Raw genomic sequence first — 10,008 nt, 5'->3', positions numbered from 1 at the left:
GAGAGAGAGAGAGAGAGAGAGAGAGAAGGTGAGCAAGAGAGGACTAAAAGTTCTTTCTTTTTTTGTAAATCCATTTTGTTTGGGGCTGCTCTGAAAACAAAGTTATTACCTGACATGTCATGGCCCCGGCTCAGGTAAAGGGAGCCTGCTCGTTCTGAGACCACAGGCTGAGCTGAGGGCAGTCAGTTTATTATTGTCAGACACAGATAGTGTTTCTGTCTGACCCACACAAACAGAGACTTCTCTCAATCAAGCACCAATAAACACAAGTCTCCAATAATACTAAATGTTTCTGACCTTGATGAGAGAGAAGTATAATTTTCCAACTCCTAAAGTAATTGTAGTGGAAAGCACATATTTGTGTTATTTTGAAGTTTAGAAAATTACATTTAAAAGATTACAGTAACTTACTCTTAATATCTTTAATTCACAAAAAGTCCTGTCACATTATCTGTAAGTGAAAAAACACCCCGAGAAAATTGAATTCAGAGCATAATAAAAACAGAAATGAGGCAGTGTTTGTTATATCCAAGTCTAATTCTCTGATTTCCTCTGTACTTGCTGTTTTGACTTCACATGCCATATACGAATTAAGAGTTATTTTTGTCTGTATTCATTCTGTTGGCCGTGTAGAGATCCCTTCCTAACACAACTCCAATGTAAGCGATGTTGGACAACATCTAGAGTCTTTATTAAAGGTCCAGTGTAGGATTATGTGGCATCTAGCAGTGTAGCTGCAGATTGCACCTCCCTTGCTTTACCCTCCCCTTCCACATGCAAAGGTAAAGTAAAACCTTACAAAAACACTACAGGCCCAATCTATATTCAGTGTTTTGTTTGTCTGTTTTTGGCTACTGTAGAAACATGGCGGTTCAACATGGTTCATTCTAAGGTAGCAAAAACAAAACGATTCTTATTTCCAGGTGATTAAACACTCATGAAAACATAGTTATCATATTATATTAAATTTCTGGATCTGTTATTGCATATTGCAATCAAATGAAACCCTCTGACTGAACCAAGGGTGCAGAAGAAACTATGGCGGTCACGAAAACACAAAAGGCCCTATCTACAGCCAGTTTCTGGTTTGTTCGTTGTTGGCTACTGTAGAAACATGGCAGTTCAACATGCAGATTCTGTAGAAAAAGTCCTGCTCCCCCCTATTGATAAAAACTGCTAATTTTAATGTAAGATTATATTCCATTTCCGCCAATAGATCCTCCTAAATTGCACATACTAAACCTTTAACGTCATAAACAGGAGAGGTGATTACAGCAACCAATAACTCTTTCAGTGTATACAATTAAGATCTGAACCTATTCTAAATCAGAAATTACATAAAGTCCCCCTCCACTCAAAAATGTTTTTCTTCTTATTCCTACAGATGGATGTTTGAGCTTAACTGTGGGGAATGATGGATGTGCACTAGAAGGATGTTTTCACGTTAATCTGCTTAAAGTGGAAACTTTCTCTGTACTCACTGAAAGTCTGATTTTTAAGGGGTGGGGCCTACAAGCATGATTTGTGAAATCACAACTAGTTTAGAAGTCCATCCTGGTCCACAAGTGTGATGTAGAAACTTGAATCTGAGAATTTGAATGTGGAAGTTATTATATCTAACGTATCAGACACACATTATTGTTCCAAGCAGGCTATTTATATGGTATGTTGTAATATAGTCTGGAGGGGATCTTTAACGTTGTGAGTGATGCTTGAATATTATGTATACAATATACAGAGAGGGTTTCAGAGTGCCACATCCTCAGTATAGAGTCACTTGATGGGAAATAGCTCAGGTCATATGAGAAGTGTGTGATATTTTTGTGAGTGTGACCACGGTCAGTGATGAAATTCCTCTTGGCTCTTGACTGTCTCCATTTCAAACAGGCGGAAATGCAGAGAAGTTGCCAAACACAACAGTAAAGAACAAGGCTGTGATTATTTTCATGACACAGCTGCTGATTAGAACATGTAGACCAGAAGAAGAAAAGAAACCCATAATGTATGCATGTCCAAATCACATTTCCTGCTTCAACGCTGAGAAGTTGTTCTCATTATAGAACTGATTTGCATATCGTGAGGTGCTTAAGCATAAGGTGACAGGGAGAGGTAAGTGTGAGCATAGATCATCACCACAAATGAAATAAAATCCTATTGATAGTGTAAAATAGATTCTGTTGTATTTGGCTCGAATGCATTTGATTCTTAATGCAACTATGAAGCAGTTTTTTCACATTCAGCTCTCTTAAACAGGTAGGATTTGTACCACTTAGTTTCTGCTATATTCCACCCGAGCTAGCTCATACATTTATGTCTGATTCACATCCCACAAACACTCACAACTCAAATGTCATCTTATTCTGTCCTAAATGTCAGTGCAAATGAAAGTCCTCCCAAATGTGGGGCTTTGAGAAAAAGGAGACTGTCACTTGGCTGCCGTGTGTGACCCACGCTGATATCACATTCTTACATTTGCAGCCATAATCTTCATGCTCTGCACCCGCTGTGCAGACATCTTGTGTATGCAGTCACTGTACACCCACAAGGATATCTTTGCCATCGTTCAAGGTAGAGCCATGAAACAAATACCAGAACTGTCAGAGGAGCTGAGCGACAGAAATTATTTCATGACCTTGAAGCAGAAGGTGGGACCAATCCAGAACTATTTGTGTGAATAAACAAATGCAATAGTCTGATTTAAAGAGCTGTTACAAAAGTGCATTGTAAAATTTGAAAAATGTGGTCCACCAAGGAAGTTATAGTCATTCATTTGTTCTGGTACTCCATTTAATCATTTGTACAGTGAGAGGTTGTTCATAAAGTAAACAGCAGTGGGAAAACACCACCTGCTCCTCTGGTGTTTCCGTCAGACGGCATACCATCAATAATGTCAACATAATTCATATTACAAGATTAGAAAAAATGGCTCAGCTTACAAATGTTGCAGCAAATTATGTCCCGGGTTCTCACAGGATGTCATCCATTTATCTTTTTAGGAGCACATAAAAATGTAACCAACACCTACTTTCTTAAAATAGATTTGCAAAAGATGGCTCTTGAACTGAGGCATGGGCAACGACAAGAAAGCTAGATCTGCACCACTCATTTAAAGCTCAATGGTTTCACTGTCATCAGATAAGAGCAGCTCTAATCCGACTGGGTCATGACAGTCACTGCTGCAGTGGATTTATCTGTAGATAAAACACCTCTAATTGACAGGATTGTGACTGTGTGCCTCCAAGTTGTTCCAGCGCAACATTTGTCTGTTTCTTAATGTAAGACAGTGAGACAAAACTGATCCTAGTGATACCACTTGGTGCTTTCTGCTGCTCGTGAATCAAGTCATCAAACTTTAACAGCATAAACACAATACAAACATTTGGGTCACTATTTGAAAAGAACACCTTCTTCTCTTCGTAGAGTGGTGTAGTGGAAGGAATTACAATTTCAGATTCACTAATTACCTTACAGTTAATGTTCCTTGACTTGAAACAAGCTGACCCACTTCAGGAAGCTTGTTTGCTGTCTTACCAGGATGGTTGGATGCAGTCAGTGAACAGGTAGAGTAGGCTGAATGTGTTAGCTTGGTGCAGGTGTGGAGAGGTAGCTGTCCTTTGCAAAAAAGAGTATGAATGTGTCTTCTGGTAAAAACAAAGTTCTCTTAATTTACATGTTGTGTCTTCTTAGCTAAAATTCTAACATTAACCACTGGTAGGCCTACATTAAGAAGTCAGCTGGGTTTTGTTCACCTCATTCACTCTGTGCTAGCTATTGATGAAATACAGTCCAAACTGTTGGCTGGCTGCTTGCTAAATCACAATATCTTGTATTCCATTTCTACATGTGTTGAATACTTTGAGATGTGGGTGTGACAATTGTGGTCCCCAGACGATGTACCCTAATGACTTTGGCGATCCCCTGACTGCATATCTTGTCCTACCATGACACTGACATCTGTGGTTTTGAGTGAAATGTCTCGACAGCTGTTTAACTGATTGCCATAAAAATGTCTGTATTTTACATGTGTTAAGGAACAGAACATGCGAAATGTGGAGTATTGTGGATTTGCTTAAAGGTACCTTACAGAACTGGGCTCTGTAACAGGAAGCATATGCAGATTAAGCAAACAGAGCAGATTAATGTAACTAATGTATTTTGTTGAGTATGTCTGCTGTTCAGTATTTAGTAAAAGTAATGACATTACTTATTCAATCAGTGACAAATATGGGTAATTGTCTACACTTTTCAAGAAACTTGCCAACACTGGTCAGGAGAGTTGTCCCATATCAGTCATTGGCTATTCTGATGCAGCACCTCCTATAAATAACACCAAAAGGGTAATATAACATTCCTGGACATTCCTGGGCATGGAAGTACTAGTGGAACAAAATTAATAAATAAAAATTAAATAAATAAAAATAAGAACTACATGAGTTGATACCACTAGAGGTTAGTAAGAAGATACATTTTTGTAATTTGGAGGACATGACCGCTTAATTCATAATTGCACTGAGGTGACGTATGTTCATGTGTGTGTGGGTGGGTGGGTCAGATTGGCTCAGATGTTGGAGTGGACTTGGCCTCCACCAGCCATCATGACATGCCCGACCCCTGGCCTTAGGGTCGCAGGCCAGACTTCTCCTTTCCTGCGATGAGCTATTAACTGACCTCAGGGGCAGTCAGTCAGGCTAGGAGAGTGTGTTTCTCTTTGTGTGTTTCTGTGAGTGTGTGTGTGTGTGTGTGTAGGTTTGAACCTCAGCACTCTGTGATCTGATTTACTCTGACAAGGCAACAGGACCGAACAATAAAAATGTCTATTTTCTCTCTCTCTCTCTCATTCGCTCCCTCTCTATGTGTGCTTCAGGCAAAGTGGGGGAGGTGATTAAACAGAACAAACCCACTGGAAGAATGACATCCCCAGAGAGTAATTTTTGGAACCTAAATCCCACTTTTGTATGTTATGATCATAAAACTACATCAGAAACAGTTTGGTGCCACTGCTGCAGCAATATTACCAACAAGATCCAATAGATGAATTCACATAACCAACTTTTTTTATATCTTTACATTGGTATCGGCATTGCCTTTAAGGCACCAGTGGGATTATCTCCCATTTTTTAACATGCTTACCCCATATGAGTGTCGTCGTTCCCAGGATGAGGCTATAAAGAGGAGACCGGATGCAGTCACAGTGCCCCGGCTCTGAAACAACCTGCTGTAGTAGGTCAAGCTTTTTTGCTTTTAGCTTCAATTTGTGTGTCATGTATTGTCATTATATTCAAGTCACAGAGCTAAGCTTCTGTTTTTCTGAAAAATAAATCTCTGGTGTTCTTTGATAAGCCCAGAAAGTTTAAAGTTTAACAATGCTTTCTGCTGTTCTGGAGGTATTTCCTGAATCCTCAAAGACTTTTATAGCCATCTGGATGAAGGAATATTCCGTCCGCTACATATAAGATGTTTAAAGCAAGGGTAGGTAATGCATTTCAGAAGATTTATTGTTATATTAATTTAAATTCTCTTTACATCCAAACAGAAATCAATAAATCAAATATTTAAGAAAAAACTTCTATCTTTAGCAGTGACAGGTTTGTAAGCCCGGCCAATCATTTAATTTGGACCACCATCCTGTTTTCCAAAATGTCAACCGCTTTGGTCCAGACTGAAATACCGGTCATTCCAGTGTCCCTCCACGTCTGCATTGCCGCCGCCCCACTCCCCCCGGAGCTTACTGTCGGGGCAGCACAGTTAACTAACTGATCTAACTAGCTAACAGCAGCTACATTTAGCAGCACTTCGCTTTACTCAACAAACTCCAAGAGTTGAGGCGGAGCAACCAGAGGACAGATAAACCATAAAAAATGATCCAGTTTCATCAAAGTCAGCGACATAGTTGGTGGTTTATGCCATAAGTGTTACACATTCCTACCGACCGACCCGGAGACCGAAGTTTTAAAGTGCAAGAACAGGTGTTGTCTATGTGGCGCAGAGTGACAACCAATTACAAGTCAGTGTAATATTGAAATGAGTTTGAAGCTGTTATTTTAAAGTAGAAAAGTTACATAATGTTCTCCTCCTTTGGTTAATGATAAAATACCTGCAAAACTAACGATATTCCCATCAGCCATAGCTGTTTAGTGCTAATTAGGCTCTAAATTAAGCTGGTAAATGTTACACCTGATAAATACCAGTATGTTAGCGTTGGCATTGTGTGCATGTTAGCATGCCAGCGTTAGCATTTAGCTTAAAGCACTGTGTCGAAATACAACCTCACAGCTGCTAGCTTGGCTGTAGACGTTTAGTCTGGTTCAAAGATCGACAGGGAATAATGTATTTTATTAAATCATATTCATTTATATTTATTTAACTGTAATCATAACATTTCTTGGTTTTGGCTTTTGTAATGCACGTCATAACTTGTTTTTGAATTATTACTCTTTATTGTCCTCTTTTCCAGGCTCACAATGCTGATCTCTCTCTCTCTCTCTCTCTCTCTTTCCTGTTTTTCCGCCTCTTAAATTTCTGCTCTCAGTCTCTTCGCTTTTATTCCTGCCTGGCTGTTTAGAGAGACTCCCTTAGCCGTACACCCTGCAGCACACTGAATTGTGAATCCAAACAGCTGGAGCAGCAGCAGATAGTCAGTGACTGGGAAAAGGGAGGGAGGTGGGGGAGAGATAAAGAGTAAGGGAGCAGAACGCAAGAGAGCGAGGGAGGGAGAGAGAGAGAGAGAGAGAGAGAGAGAGAGAGAGATGAAAAGCATGCCAAGCGAAAGAGAGGAGCTCATACTGAAGGAGGCAGAGGCAACAGCTACAGCAACAGCACGCTCCTTCCCCATCCTCCCTCTCCTTTCTCATAATCCCACAGCTACGCCGGGGGAGATCGAGGGTGCCCTGACCCGCTGAGGAAAACTGTCTGAAGAGGAAGGAAAATCTCACATGAGTCCCCCCCTCCTATGAATGCCTGGATAATTTTTTGGGGACAATAACCAACAAGGAGTGAAAGGAGGTGTGTACACACGAGCCTGTCGGCGGGAGGGAGGGAGGGAGAAGGAGAGAAAAGAGGGGGATGAGTGGCAGGTTTGGCACAGCTGCTGATGCCAGGGTCTCAGATTGAGACAGAGACAGACTGAGGGGGACCTGAGGAGTGGAGAGCTGGCACGTGTGGAGCAGGGTCTGCAACTTGTGGGCAAAGAGGAGAGGAAAATAGATTCACATACGGACACAGCTGGACAGATGAGGAGGCATCAGGGACCACACTTCAGTCCTGGGTATGTCCACTTACACTATACACACTCACACACACAGGCATGTACAGTTGATCCTCAGAGGTTGCTGTGTTTTTACCAATAGAGCACAGAAACCCTTGAAATGCAACAGTGCGTGTTTGCAGATCTTAAGGGTTGACGACTACCCACCCTGACAAGTCTCCCTACTTGCCCTCAGATACTTGCAGCAAAGGAAAGAGGACGCGGAGGAGAGATTATGTGTGTCTTTGTCCGTGCCTGGTCATGCTTTCTTACCATCTACGCCTTGTTATAACATTATTGTGTACCACTAGAGGCATTTCATAATTGGTTTCGTAAGCTGTCAGAGTGATGCATGTAAATAAACCTCCACTGCTGGAATGTTGTCATGTTTCATGTTGTCGGACAAATTAAACAATCACATCAGTCTCATCTCAGCCCCTGTCTTGTGGCTGTAATATTGCTCATTACGTCAACTTAGTACATGACTTATTTGTTCTGTACGTATTGTGCAGCCGTTAATTGTGCACATTAAAAAAAAGGAGAACTTGTGTGGCTGCTGAAAAAAGCCGAAGACTTGTTTATGCACTCTGGTTGGAGACATGTATAGCTCTGCTTACCCCTGCTGCACCCCCAAGTGTGCTAACATGACATGTGTGGCCATGTGTTATGTCACGTTGTGGCAGAGTGCATATGGCTTATGACAGCAGGTTTGCATGAGGTGTATCAGCCAACCACTCATCTTTCTATCTAACACTCTCTCTCTCTTACTCTTTTTCCTCCATCTTCCTTCTTTCTCCATTTCCAATTATAGCCTGTCACCTCTCCCTTTCCTCCTGATCCTATCTCCTGTTTCATTTTCTTGCTAAGCAATTACCTTTACCTGACTCTGCCCCTCTGGACAGCATGGCTGGCTAGTTTCCTGTCTGTCTTTTCAACAATCAAAGTGAGCGATGGGTGGAGGATTTCATGGCCATTTTACTCTGGTCGCCTGAACCTGAGCAAAGAGCGACCTCAGTGAAACCTGAACACGGACGCCACTTCATATTATCGCTGCTTTCATGCAGTAGATCCAGAAAATATATGTAAATAGGAAAAGGCTGTGGGGGCTTTTCAGTGTGCTGAAGAATTATGCCTCTAATCATGCAATCAGCTCATTATTTCCTGCTCCTCATTAAGTTGTTTGGGTTTCTAACTTTATCGCTGTTCGTAGTCTCGACTTCTTGAAAACAAAACAAAAAACTCCACCCCACAGAGCTGGCGGGCAGATCGCTCCCAGCATATGGGCAGACTTGTTGGTGTCTGAGAAAGGAAAGACTTGCCAGAGAACTGAAATCCCCAATCACAACCGTGCGTCGCCACTGAGTCCTTCCACTCCTTTATGTATCCAAACCCCTGTCTTTCTAGCCTCCACTGTATCTTTTTTCTCTATCTTCTGCTCTTAAACCTCATTGGTAATGATCCAGCTGTATAACCTCTTTACTACAACAGTATGACTCCTACAGAAACACACATATTTACATAAAAACAGGCACTCACTCCCACCCCCAGTATAACCCTTTTAGCACAGCAGTGTGACAGCTACCTGAAGCATAACACAACTGTCCTTTCTACTGCCAAGCTTGTAAGGTAGTGTGAAGAGACACAGATGGGAGACTGGAAATAAGACATTGTAGGATCACTGAGGAGAGGGATAAGAGGAAGAGGACATAATTATCAGAGAGAGGAGGATGGGAATAGTGACATGAAATTAAATAAAAGAAGATTGAGGTGATAATGGAAGAAGACGACAAGGGATAGACAGGACAGAAAGAGTTCTGAAGGTGACAGAGAAATGTAGGAATGTGGGTGAAAATGTTTGGCCTTGGTGTTGACAGCTGCTGATTGCTGATGTCTTTTTCCAGTGAATGGACACAGTGGCAAAGTGATAGTTTTCAACCACCCCTGGGGGAAAGAAGATGAAGAAAGAGACAGAGAGACAGAGACCCAAATCGCCAACAGAGGGTGTTTGATATATTTATAAAATCCCATTTGCTGCATCTCTTCACAGGAACATTTTGGTTTTGTCATTTGTGTGATTTTGGTCATCATTTCTCTTGGTTATTATAACGTTTTTCTCACCGGAATAAGAGCTGCGATCTAAGAGCATGGCGCCATTGCCACAACAAAGTCCAAAGGAGCAAGATACACAAGTAGTCAGATTATCAGACAGATCGAGCTCAAATTAGCCAGATTATCTAAACTGCTGATTGAAAAGTAAAAATCCAAACAATTAGTCAAGATACTCTCATCAAGGTTTTAACCATTTATTGCAATGATATCCATTTTGCTTAAGTGTGTAGTGTGGCTTGTGATACTCGGCAAGCTTGATACAAACTGTCCCAGATCTCTAAACTCCCCTGTAGAGCCTGAGATACACAACATTTGTTACAACATTTAAAGCTGCTGTAATCAATATTTTTACATTAACATGACTGTGTGTAAAACCTTATTTCACAATGCAGGAAGAAGTTTGATGCTTTCAGTGAAAAAGCTCTGATAAACCGACTGCTCAGCACCAAGCTTCAGAGAGATTAAGTTAGTGACTAGCTGAACATAGCGGAGCCAGATCATTTTGTGGAAAGTAAAAACATAGCTAAAAGTAAAGCGAAGATTGGATTTACATTCATCAGGTGGACACAAACACGACTCCAGATGAATGCTAATGATGCTCTGTGTCCAATGAATGTGGAAATAAGCAAGTGGATACACAATTAGTTCATTTAAGC

The 10,008-nt window shown here is 41.2% G+C and overlaps 1 protein-coding gene across 1 annotated transcript in view; it reads left to right on the top strand.

Moving 5' to 3' along the window:
• The first annotated feature begins 6,552 nt into the window (after positions 1-6,552).
• LOC127365927 (leucine-rich repeat and immunoglobulin-like domain-containing nogo receptor-interacting protein 3) overlaps positions 6,553-10,008 on the top strand; it is a 38,198-nt gene continuing 34,742 nt past the window's right edge. Inside the window, exon 1 of the mRNA XM_051404508.1 lies at positions 6,553-7,264. The gene's annotated coding sequence lies outside the window, so the exon portion shown is untranslated. The remainder of the gene's footprint in view (positions 7,265-10,008) is intronic.

Source organism: Dicentrarchus labrax, unplaced genomic scaffold (assembly GCF_905237075.1).
Source record: "Dicentrarchus labrax unplaced genomic scaffold, dlabrax2021, whole genome shotgun sequence".
NCBI lineage: Eukaryota > Metazoa > Chordata > Actinopteri > Moronidae > Dicentrarchus > Dicentrarchus labrax.
This window is presented reverse-complemented; position numbering and strand designations above follow the sequence as displayed.